Raw genomic sequence first — 12,515 nt, 5'->3', positions numbered from 1 at the left:
CATGGCCTTTCAAGTTGGGCAATATGACTGGTGTGCCACCGAAGAAAGCAGACGCGTGAGGGCAGGAAATGTGGGATGTGCTCCGCATTATACTTGTTCAAAAAAATGAAAACTAAAACCAAAGAGATGATATTACAGAAACAAACTAGATGGCGCAGCTTGTCCAAAAGCGCTGAACAATTTGGCGGCAGGTTCAAAACAGGCCTGTGACGTGGAAAACGGGGCGAGGCCTTCCTTGACGTCATCTTAATAAAAAATCTGCTAGGGCATTTGGTAAAATATCTTGGCACTATGTTCCAAAGACCCCCGAAGCACCAAATAAAACCACTCTTAACATTTGCAAATCAAATGTGCGACATAAAATACATCATGAACGGCAAAACGGCACTTGCGCGCACGCGCTGATGTCACGTGCCTCTGAGACGAAGAGTCGCATTCGTAACTGAAATCGAACATTCCACACGGTTGTCTGACTCACCACTACTGTTGAAAAAAAGAAGTGCTAAGTGGAGCTCTTCGCCTTTCAGGGGCGCGCAACGCAACATAGACGTCACAATTGGCGACCGAAGAGAAAGAGAGAACTTATTTTCCACAGGTGTCGGGACTTAGAGCAGGTTGCTCCTGTGTTGGTGTACGTGCGTTCAGTTTCATTTTTCACATCGCCTCCTCGCGTTAAAAAGAAGGGAAACTAAAACCAAAAGTTGGTGTTATAGAAGCAAACTAGATGGCGCGGCTTGTCCAAAAGCCTCGACAGGGCCATTGGCAAAATCAGCGCGCGTACAGCCTGCGGTTTGGATGGCATCCCCGCTGGCCTCGTCAAGTGCCTCGGTGCCCAGTCAAGAAAACAAATGGCGAATATCTTCGGGAGCATTCTGGAAGGTGCACCAATACCAGCAGTCTGGCTTCGTGCAAGAGTGACACTGATTCCCAAGAGGGGTGGGGACAGCGGCCTTCTGCGTGACTACCGGCCTCTGACAGTGACAAGTGTAATGTACAGAGTGTTTACGCAGGTGTTAAAAGTGCGGATGAGTGGCTGGGCGGAGCAAAATGGGCATCTGACGGAGCTCCAAAATGGTTTTCGTCGAGACCGGCGGCTGGAGGATAATATTTTTGTCCTCACCCAGTGTATTGAAGTTGCAAGAAGGGAAGCTCGTGGGCTGACCTGCTGTTTTATGGACGTCGCGAAGGCGTATGACAGCGTACCACATGAGCCTCTAATGCAACGCCTAGAGTCATTGGAAATGCCCTCCGCCTGGATCGACGTGTTCGTCGCCTCTATGCACGCTGCACAGTGGTGGCCACAGTGTGCGGCGTCAGCTCGGAGCCAGTGGCCGTACAGAAAGGGTTGAGGCAGGGCTGCCCGTTGTCCCCTCTCCTGTATATGTTGTACGCTGCAGGGGTGGAGCGCAAGCTGTTGGAAGCGCAGTTGGGGTTCACGCTAAGCTACATCAGCGGTGGTGTAAAGGACCGATGGATATTACCGGGCCTAGTCTTTGCCGATGATGTAGTATTAAAGGGGCTGCGAAACACTGCCTGGGAGAATACCGGCTATACTTCAGGCGGGTTCTTTATGTCACACAGATGCTGACTTAAAAAGAATTACAGGAATCGATGCACAGGAACGGGAGTTATTCAGTGGAGAAATTTCAAAATACAAGCAAACAAAACGCTGCCCTCAACTCGATTTTGGCGGGGCTTCCCACTCCTATTTCGCTCTCCCAATGACGGCACCTGGCGCAACCAATCAAAACAGCCAGCCAGAGCACGTCGCGGAAGTTTGTACTCCATGGTTGCCTGCTCTCTGTGAGACTGGCAGCGTTGTTTCCATGCCAGAGCGCCCCTGGTGGTGTATTTTTATTTTACTTGCTTTGCAGGGCTTTTATCTCAGACAAACAAGTTGTTTTTGTTGATCTAATATAAAACGCAGACAGGTGACAAAATGTGTCTCTATTTATTCACACAATTTGCAGTATATTTACTGTTTGTCCGGTCATCAAGCTCGCGCCAGGTGATGTCATATCCGCTGCTAAAAACCCGCAACTGTGTGACGACACCATCAGAGCCATGAAGTTGTTTTTGGGAGGACATTAAAATATTAAGAAACGGAATGTACGCGGTATTACCGACGCTAATGGCACCATTATAACTCACTGTATGCAATCAACAGGCAAAACAGTTAACTAAGATTGTGTTTCTGGGCCCCTTTAATGGCAGAGACCAATGCGGACCTCCAGGCTCTCATCAACATATGCGCTGAGACCATGGCGCCACTTGGCCTGAGCTTCAACTCAAAGAAGTCGGCGGTGCTGTGTTTTTCAGCGCCGCTGGACGCCGAGCAGCCGGTCCACCTACCAAACGGGGACGTCCTCGAGATGGCAACGGAATACCGATACCTCGGCATTAGGTTCAGCACGCAGCCAGAATATGCTGCAAAACATGAGGAACACTTGAAACAAGCTTCGCAGCGAGCGGGAAACATATTGAGAAGGCGGTGCCTATGGGGCTGCAATCGATTTGTTATGGTCCGCGAGCTGTGGAAGGCAGTTCATGTGCCCGCATTGTCATTTGCAAACTCAGTTATCTGCGTGACAGCGCCCACAAGGGAATGTCGAGCGTGGTCAACGAGCGGTGGGACGTCTGGCGCCGGGGTGTCATGGGCGGGTGGCTAACGAGGCAGTGCAGGGAGACCTCGGTTGGTCTACCTTCGAGGCTCGCGAGGCAAGAAGCAAAATAGCCTACGACGGCCGGCTGCGCCTGATGCACAAAAATCGATGGGCGCGCAGAGTCTTTGACTATGTAAGTCAATACTGCCTGCGGACTACATGGGTGAAGCGGCTCCAACACCTTCGTCGCAAGTTCGGTTTCTTCAGAAATGAAGTACAAGCCGACAACGCGAGGAAATGGGCCAAGGCAGTTAATACCCAAGTGCATGCGCAGGAGCGAGAGGCGTGGAGGGCTGCCATGGAGGGGAAGTCGACACTGGAAGTGTACCGGGCAGCCAAGCAGGACATCTGCGTTGAGAGCTTCTACGGCAACAGTGTAGGCAGCCGCCTGTTGTTTGAGGCACGCGCGGGTGCCATGCCAACGCTCGTGTACCGCAAGCGCTTCGACACTACAGTCGAATGCACCCAGTGCCGAGCCCGCGGAGGGCACGACGAAACAACGGAGCACATCGTCCTACTCTGCGAGAAGCTGCCAACGCCACCGCACGAGGGCGCTACGTTTCCGCAGGCGCTGGGTTTCCGTTCTTCGAACGAGGGCTGCACAGCGGATGCGGCAAACCATGCGGCAGTTGCAGCGACGAAGCGCCGATTGACAGAGTGGTGGACGCTGGTGCGACATTAGACCAGTACTGTTTCATCGGTATTTGCGTGTGTGTTTGCCGCTTCGCGTTTGATAGTGGTGTTTTTATGTGTGTATCTATCCAGCCAGGGCACCAAAGGTAGGCGCCCGCCCGTTACAAAGGGAAGGCTACATCATCATCATCATCATCATCATCACCTCGACATTAGTTTTTGGCGGCAGGTTCAAAGCGGGCCTGTGATGCGGAAAAAGGGGACCCCTCAAGGTTCCGTTCTCTCTATTGCTTTTCAATTTTTCCGTGAGGGGAGTATTCCACAAACTAAATAAAATAGTGGGGGTAAAACACAGCATTTATACCGACAATATAATCATTTGGACAGCGGGGGAACGAACGCTGATATCTCATACAGACGGCAGGCAGCGGAGTAGTTGAAAATTATGCTCCCTCCGTGTCGTCCTTCTTCTTTCTTGTTAGTTGTCCTTTTTACGCTGGTTCCTCTGAAATCATGCTGTGGAAAGAGGGCTTTCCTTCTCCCCTCAAAAAATCCGAGATCTACTCGCAATACCAAAGACCATACGAAGAAAGAGACTGGCTTCCCTCACCTATACGGCCCGATAGAGGTTGTTGTTGGCGGTAGGTTAGTACCTAGGGTTGATAATAAGAGCCCTTGGATGCTTTCTTCAGAAGAACGGACGCAACACAACCACTGTCAAGAAGCTTAGTACCTATGTCGCCCATAGGTATCTTTATGTGGATCTCCCTCGGACTATAGGGACGCCGACCATGTAGCGGGGCCACTCTGGCTCCCAAACTCTATTTCAGCAATTAAAAGTTTTCACCACCACCACCCTCAGAAACAAAGGCCTGCGAGAGCTCTGTCTCCTGAGATTAGTACATGCATTCATAGTGTCACTGTGACTGCAGTCCGGAGAGCAGGAAGACGGTGAAAATGGCTTCTAAACAGAACTCTACTTAGGCTGACTTACGCCCGCCAAGAGCTGAATGAGTCGGCGGCGGCGCAGAAACAAGCGTGCTCGGCGGTCGTCGAATCGAATGCCTGATGCTCTCGGCCGTGCTCATTTTAAAGCTGATAGAGAACTATCGAGATAAAGAATGGAAATTACTAGAACATTCTGGAACAACGCGTAGGATCAGCTCCGCCAGGATGCGATCAATCAAGATAAATCTGGGCGCGTCTTGCATCACAAAAAACGATAAAGCGATGTGCCTGCAGCTTTGAAGAATGATGAAACAAACACTACAACAATTCGCGGCCATAGTAAGTAGGATTGCATACGCGACTCCATTTCTGAATCTGCCAGCAAGAGGAGGAGAAAATAGACAAGTTAATACGAAATGCATACAAAAGAGCTCTCAGCATCCCACCGAACTCCTCAACGGAGAAGCATGATAGTCCCCAATACCTGTGCGGAGATCACCAGGGCAGTAAGAGAAGCGCAAATTTGGAGGCTTAGCTCCTCAATAGCAAGCAGGCAGATCCTAAATGATCTGGGGGGAGAGAGAGGAAACCCCCGTATACTGCACAGCTAATCCCATTATACATACAGAAGCATCTGAAAATTGCCAGTTTAACTAAAAACATGAACCTGGAGCATGATAAAAAAAGGAGAAGACAGAGCTCGAAGAATAATGAATAATCTTGCCCGGCACCAGCCGGGGAACATAGCCTTCTGCTATGCAGTCTGTGGGTCCTAAGGCGCCTCGGTCATTGTTGTCTTTGATGCGAATGGGGAGAAGTGGCCTGTAGCATCGATTAATACTAGGAATGCGTTAGTGGCAGAGGAGGGGCTATTGCCCTAGCGTGCGTCAGTACCAAAGCCAAGATAATCTTTTCTGACAATAAGGCAGCTGTTCACAATATTTGTAAGGGAATGGTCTGCAGTCAAGCCGAGAAATTACTAAGATACCCCTGAAGCAGAGACGTCTCCCTTATATGGGTTCCTGCTTACGAGGGCATTCCGGGTAATGAGGCTGCTCACAGCCTCGCGCAAGAATTATACATCCGAGCAGCTCTGGAGGTACCCTTGAGTGGGAATAAAGACCCTCTCATAACGTATAAAGAAGTAACTGATACACCTAGACTGGATAGGAGAAGATTCTCACTCCAGGTCACATAGGTCACTCACTCCAAAGGAGTGTAGGGCATGGAGGAGGCTTCACGTCAACAGATTCTTTCCGTACATGACAAAGACACTGGGGAGCCTGAGCTCTGCAGTAGCTGCGGCAGAGTGACTTCGCAAAATCACGTAATCTGGGAGTTTCAGGATTCTCCTAGGGGTAAATCGCATAGCATCCCAGACCTTGGAAGAGCTGATCCGGAGCCACGACCCGAATCAGCAGACTCATATCCGTCAGGCGGAGACAGCTTACTACAAGACTTTCTCCGCGGTCTCCAGTGCTGAGAGCCGGCTGAGAGGCACCCCCTCCTAATTGCTGCCCCCAGACCGCAAGACCCCATGATAACGGGAATAAAGTTCATTCATTCATTCATTCATTCATTCATTCATTCATTCATTCATTCATTCATTCATTCATTCATTCATTCATTCATTCATTCATTCATTCATTCATTCATTCATTCATTCACGGGGCGAGGCCTTCCTTGACACCATCATAATCAAAAATCTGCTGGCGCATTTGGTAAAATAGCTTGGCAGTATGTTCCAAAGACCCTAAAGCACCAAATAAAACCACTCTCGACATCTACAAATGAAGCGCGTTCTCAAAATACACCATGAACGGGAAACCGAAACACGTGCGAGCACGCGCTGATATCCCGGGCCTCTGAGACTAAGTCTTGCTATCAAAACTGAAATCCGACCATTTCACTTGGTTGTTTAACTCACCACTACTGTTCTTAAGAAAAAGAGAACATAAGAACCGAGGTGCTGCTCAGTGTAGCCTTTCGCGTATGAGGAGCGCGCGGCGAAACGGACGCCGACATCGGCGACCGGCGGACTGTCTCCGGTCAAAGTTTCAGTTTTAACGTCGTCTTCTCGTGCTAGAAAAAAAAAAAAAACAGAACTGAAACCAAAGAATTAATGTTATAGAAGCAAAAGAGATAGGGCAGCTTGTCCTGGAGTGCAGTCGAATTTCTGGTTGCAGGTCCAAAACGTGGGTCATATATGACCCATGGCCTATGGCGCAGTAAATAAATAATTAATGGGAAGCGAAATGGGAAGAATGTCTATGTAAAGCAAAGACAAAATATACCCCTAGTATGTGCTACTGTCTCTTAAGAAAATTAAACTACGGAATAGTGCAGATTCAGAGTAGACTGTTGGCAGGGGCAGGGTCAAATCGTACAGTCCAGATGCCAGACTACTGGAAGGGTCGTGTGAGTAAACAAGAAAAAAAGCAATTCGTCAAAATGAAAATTAAGAAGCTAGGGTAAATGCGACGGAATCAAACGTAGTTTCCTTCGCTCCATTCTCTCGTACCTGTAGTTCTCTATCTTTTCTTTAATTTGCTTCTACTGTTAAATCATGTGAATTTTTGCATCTTTAGCCTGTTTTCTGGTTTCTGTTCAGTCATCTATGCATTTTAGTTTCTGCTTTTAGACCTGACCTTGCCGATGTTATGATTTATAGAATATCTATGGTTTGGCCCGGCCCCCAGCAGCAATGTGTGTCTGCTGTGTTCGGTACTTGATAGCGTCATTCTTGTGCGATAAGTTTGGATTTGGCAGCACGCATACGGCGTCGTTAGTACTCACCCCATCCCTCTCTTCGCTTTTACATCCCGCATTTCCCTTCCATCCGTGCAGGATAGCCTTCTGGTTACCCTTCCTACCATCCACTTCCCCCCTCTCTCTCTACACTCGCTGCGCGGACCATTGGTGGACTGCAGCCGAAATCCGACGCTGACCGCTCAGCATTCATACCTTGCACGTCCTTAGCCCGCCTTGGGAGCGTTTCTGCGAGCGTCGACAACGTGCTAGCCTTCGCCTTTCGAACAACGCGGCATTGTTCGTTCTAGAAATCGTAGGAACTGTGACTTGGCACCCTAGCGAATGCAAGATTTCGGCGATCATTGTAGACTCGGGATCAATGTGAAGGCGATCGCTTGGTGACTCCAGTACAGGGTACACTCGACGCCTGGTGCTGCGTCACAGTAAAGTTCTCTCTCTCTCTCTCGAGCTTAACGCATACTCGAGTAAAGTGCTCTGGCTTAATTTATTTTTACCAGAAGACCGAAAAATATATCGGCATAGCTGGTGCCCTACCTTCGGTGTACCCTTTAGGGCAAGTGATCGTGAAGCTAGAAATGCTAATTCGTCAACTGCTAGAGGTCGGCAAGAGCCGTTTCGTGGGATGTAGCAAATATTCTCAGCATGCTTCCTTTTACTGTTTCTGCTGTCGTATTATTATTGACACATTCCAGGACTCCCGGTCAATTGAAAGCGCTTGCGGCGGCAGCCAACCATATTCTATTGCCCTCGCTCCTATCGCGATAAACAGATGACGTGACACTTACATGCCGCAGTTTAAAAAAAAAAAAAAAGCCAAGCAGTCGAGCGCGATAGGGCGAGAGCACAAAATCTAGGGGAAGCAATGTGATATGGCGCCAAAAAAAAAAAAACAAAAAAAACAAAAGAGCACTTTCAGTTTGAAGACATGCGAACTAAGATCGAAGATAAGGCCACCATCTTCTCGGCACGACGGACGAGAGCCGACAAGACTAGGCCGAAGTCTACCGGGCAGTAGCGATGCGGCGGCAGCATGGCTTCGACCTTTCAGTGGTGTTCGGGTGCCATTTTCGATGTTATACGTGATGACATTCGATACTGTCCTTGTCTTAATGAACTAATGAACCCCTCCTGCTCCCTTCGTCGAACTCTAACGCCAGCTTTAACCCTGTGTGAACTGGGGCCTTGGGATAGCCGTCAAGTTATTGCCAGACACAAAATCAAAGGGTCTAGCTATTGTCGCCGCCTGACAACGTTGTGTTCGCGCCAGCTGTTTACCTGTTCATCGCTAAACACCGGAGATCACCTCTTTAATCGCGCGAGAAAGAACTCCTGCCACTGGTGCGTGTCACTGGTGCCAGCTTGCCATCGAAGTGCGGTGTTGTCGGCGTCGCCTAGTCAAAGGGCGAACTCAGCCCACATGGACGCAGCGTTCCCAAAGCTTGGTTTGCGGCAGCAAGAATGGTAAGTGCGATTACAATTGTATCTAGTGAAGCAGCGCAACGGCACAGAGCCAAAGGGAAGAAAGGGACGAACACAATTCTGACTAACAACAAATGTTTATTCCTGATGCTAAACATTTGTTGTCAGTCAGCGCTGTGTTCGTCCCTTTCTTCTCTTTGGCTTTGTACGATGTTGTTCATGTTGTACGATTACAATTGGTCATTTCTGCAACTCACATCACTGAATTCGCGAGTTTTGCAAGATCAGTGCTTTTGTTAGCGTAGAAAATGCTTTGAACCCACTTACGAAGACATGAAGGCACCGTAACGACCTGTTTTTACCCCGGAGATTTCTTGCGTTGATGTGTAGCTGAGGGGTGATGAAAATGAAAGGAAGTTAAATTTTTAGGCAGCCGTACGGTTCTAGACAGATTGCTTGCGGTGTAACGAAGCAACATAGACACATAATTTGCCCTGGCAATTGCACTGTATCAGCAACAGTTGAGCTGAGTGAAGATTTCAGTTTGCATGTTCCGCAGCAGACCGCTCCAGCACTCTCGACAAACGCATTGCAGACCTGTTGCTGATCTAGAAGTGAAAGGCGAAATTCTAGACGTCCTTGCACTGTGCGATGTCAATGCGCGTTAAGGAATCCCAGGTGGTTGAAATTTCCGGAGCCCTTCACTACGGCAACCCTTATAGCCTGAGTCGCTCTGGGACGTTAAACCCCAAAAAGCCGAAGACAAAAGCACACCACCCAGACACGATCGTCTATTCTAGAAAGAGGAAAGTAAGCAACGAAGTTGTCGCCCAGCGAGTATTTCAGGTTTAGGAATTAGAAGCACTGTTCTTACCGGTATCGCACCCACCGATAAGAGAGAGAGAAGGAAAGGCGGGGAGCTTAGACGGGAGAGGATATCGATTTGCTAACCTGCACTGGGGGAAATGGATGAAGGTGTGGAGGAGTATGAGAAAGACTAGAACACTGTTTTCTAAAGAATGAAAAGTTGCTCCCTTTCATGACATCACAGAAGCCTTCCATTTTTGAGTCAGCAGAAGGAACGCGAATGGCTCGCGTCGGCATGCGTTCGCGTGCTCTGTCTTGCATATCGATTGCACTGGCACGCGTGTACGCTGAGGAGGAAGCCCAAGTTTCGGCGAGACTTCAGCCTACTGAAGTTGCTCTCAGTTGCTCAAGTTGTTCTGCCGGCTGCCTGCCGCAGCCTATGAACCATTTTACGCTCGCACCGTTGAGCACGCACCGCTTTAATAAACCACAGTTAGTACGCAGAAGCAGAGAGCCTTCGCAACGACGTCAAAAGCCCTTGGCGTGTGATTCCCAACTGTTCCGCACGGTACACTGACGAGAGCTGTGCACGGGCCGCAAATTTCAGCCCGCGCCCGGCCCGAGCCCTACACTACTGACGGAGGCCCGGCCCGGCCCGAGACTGAAGAAACCTAAGCCCGCCCGGGCCCGGCCCGAGTTAAGGCCCGGCCCGGGCCCGGCCCGACCTGCAAAACTGAAATTGAAGTGACGATGAAACAGAAAGAGATAATTTAAGGAAAATCAGTTCATTTCAGTGTTTTTAAAATGCTCGGCTCTCATGGTCTAGAATACTACAGGAACCTTACTACCCGGAAACCCGCAGAGCTCTAAACTTTTGACTAAAGGCTAATTCACTCTGGTGACTCGCGGAGGCATTCGAATCGTCATGGAGGGGGCGACCCCAGTGAGTTGCCAGCGACATGTTTGATGCCCGATTCCGCTGTCCTCCGTGATGAATCGAGTCGCGCGACCTCCGTGCATTCACGTGACGGCAACTAAACTATGCGCCTACGCAGGTAACCATGGCGAGCAAGAGATAATGGTCACAACACGTCGTTGTTGCCACACGAGCGAGAATCCTGTTGTTCCGTACATGTGGTTCCGCTCACCAAAACCGATTAAGGATCTTGTCACCTACGTACAGCCTTGGTCGAAAGACCTCAGGCCGCTGTGAATGGGCCAGGAGCGGCTGCGCTCCATGGTCGCGACGCTGCAACCGTTGGCGCTCGCTTGCGCTCGGACACCGATATGTAGGAGTATATAAGGGTGAAGCTGAGAGCGCTAATCGCAGCCGGCATAGAGGAAGCAATCGAGAAACGCCCCATGGAAAAGTGGGATTATAATCAGCACTACTACTCAGTACGAAAATGAAATAAGTAAAAGGAGTAAACCGCTGGAGAGGAAGCCACGAAGCTGGTGTATTGTGGAAATTAAGGAGGCCATCGAACAACGACGGGTGTCTTCAAAGGAACACGGAGAAGCAAAGAGGGCGCAGTTATCTGAAGAGGAAATAGGACAGAAATGGGAATCTTTTCGACGAAAGAAACAGTAACTTCAGGTCCTCTGATCACTGGCTGGCTGAAACTGGAGATGCAAATAAAGGGGGGGCCAAGACAATTCTGGAACCATATAAGCTGGCTGAGTAAAACGAATCAAAGAAAGAAGGAACAGATTAAAGATGCTGAGGGAAAATGTTTAGAGGGAGACGATGCTGTGAACTACATTACGTCATTTATAGCTGCGTCTTTTAGCAAAGACAATGGGGTAATCTCCGCAAGTGAGGCGGCAACACAGGACAGCAAAATAGAGAACGGCTTAGAACTGACTAGTCTTAACTGGAAAAAGGCGGAAGCAAATATTCCTAAAACCACATCTGCAAAGATAGACGAAATTCCAATTAAGCTGATTAATGAACTTGGCCCAAGAAGCAAAGAGAGAGAGAGAGGGGGGGGGGGGGAAAGGCAGGGATGTTAACCAGAAATGATTCCGGTTGGCTACCCTGCACAGGGGAAGGGAATGAGGGGAATTAAAGAGGAAAGAGAGAAGTAAGCGCTGATAAAAGCATTGGAGACAGTAATAAAAAATAAGCAAATTCCGCACAGCTGGAGACAGAGTAAAATGAATTTGATTTATAAAGGGAAAGGAGATAAGATGAACATAAAATCCTTCAGACCGATTACGATAACATCTGTTATATACAGACTGGCAATGCAGGTGGTGAAATTATTTAAATATGGTCATGGGTAGATATTAATAGAATGCTCGGCGAACTTCAGGACGGGTTCAGAAGGGAAAGGGCAGGCGCTTAGATGGTAGCCTGTTCGTGCTTGCCGAATGCATAGAAATAGCTAAGGCGGAAAACAGGCCTCTGTATTTAGCCTTTTTTGGACATAACCTGCGCATACGAGAACGTGAACATGGAACTACTGTGGAACATATTAAAAGATGAAGGTATCGGGCATGAGGTAACTGATTTTCTACAGGTGTTCCACAGGGTAGCATTTTAGCTCCGCTAGTGTTTCTTTTGTATATAAATGACATCACGAACATCGACAACATACCGGAATACGTAATATACGCAGACGATACTACTATGCTTTTTAAAGGCGACACTCCTAATTCAATATAACAGTACACTAGACAAACTGAGGGTTTGGAGTGAAGAAAATTCGCTAATTATAGATACACAAAAAACGAAAGCAGTCATATTCCACCCCAGGCAACGGGTAATTCTTCAAAACTTTGATTTATGCATGGGGAACTCCATTATAAACGTCTCACATTTACAAACGTTTCACATTCTGTTAAAGCACTAGAACTTACTGGGGGATAAGGGCTGGGCATCGTTCGAAGCACGGGAAGCTGAGAGTAAAATGCTGTATGAAGAATGCCCGAGGAAATCGGAAGATAACAGGTGGGAAGCTAAGGTATTTAAAAACTTATACAGTAAGAGCGTTGACTCACAGTGGCGGAAAATAACTAGAAAACTAACCAGTAAGTATGCAGGACACGAGGAAGGAGAAAGAAAGAGCATTAAACGACAGGTTAAAAACGCGGAAGTTAAACATTGGATTAATTCAACGGAAAAGAAGCGCAGTATAGAACTATATCGATAGTGGAAAAGGCAGATCAGGAAAGAATTTTTCTATGGTAACTCAAGACGCAGTGCCCTACTCTTTGAAGCTAGGTCAGGGTGTCTTAGAACGCGCAGCTACAAAAACAATTTTAACGAAG

Source organism: Amblyomma mixtum, chromosome 1, assembly GCF_055824585.1.
Source record: "Amblyomma mixtum isolate Tamu chromosome 1, ASM5582458v1, whole genome shotgun sequence".
In the NCBI taxonomy this organism is placed as follows: Eukaryota; Metazoa; Arthropoda; class Arachnida; order Ixodida; family Ixodidae; genus Amblyomma; species Amblyomma mixtum.
Note: the sequence above shows the minus strand (reverse complement) of the source record.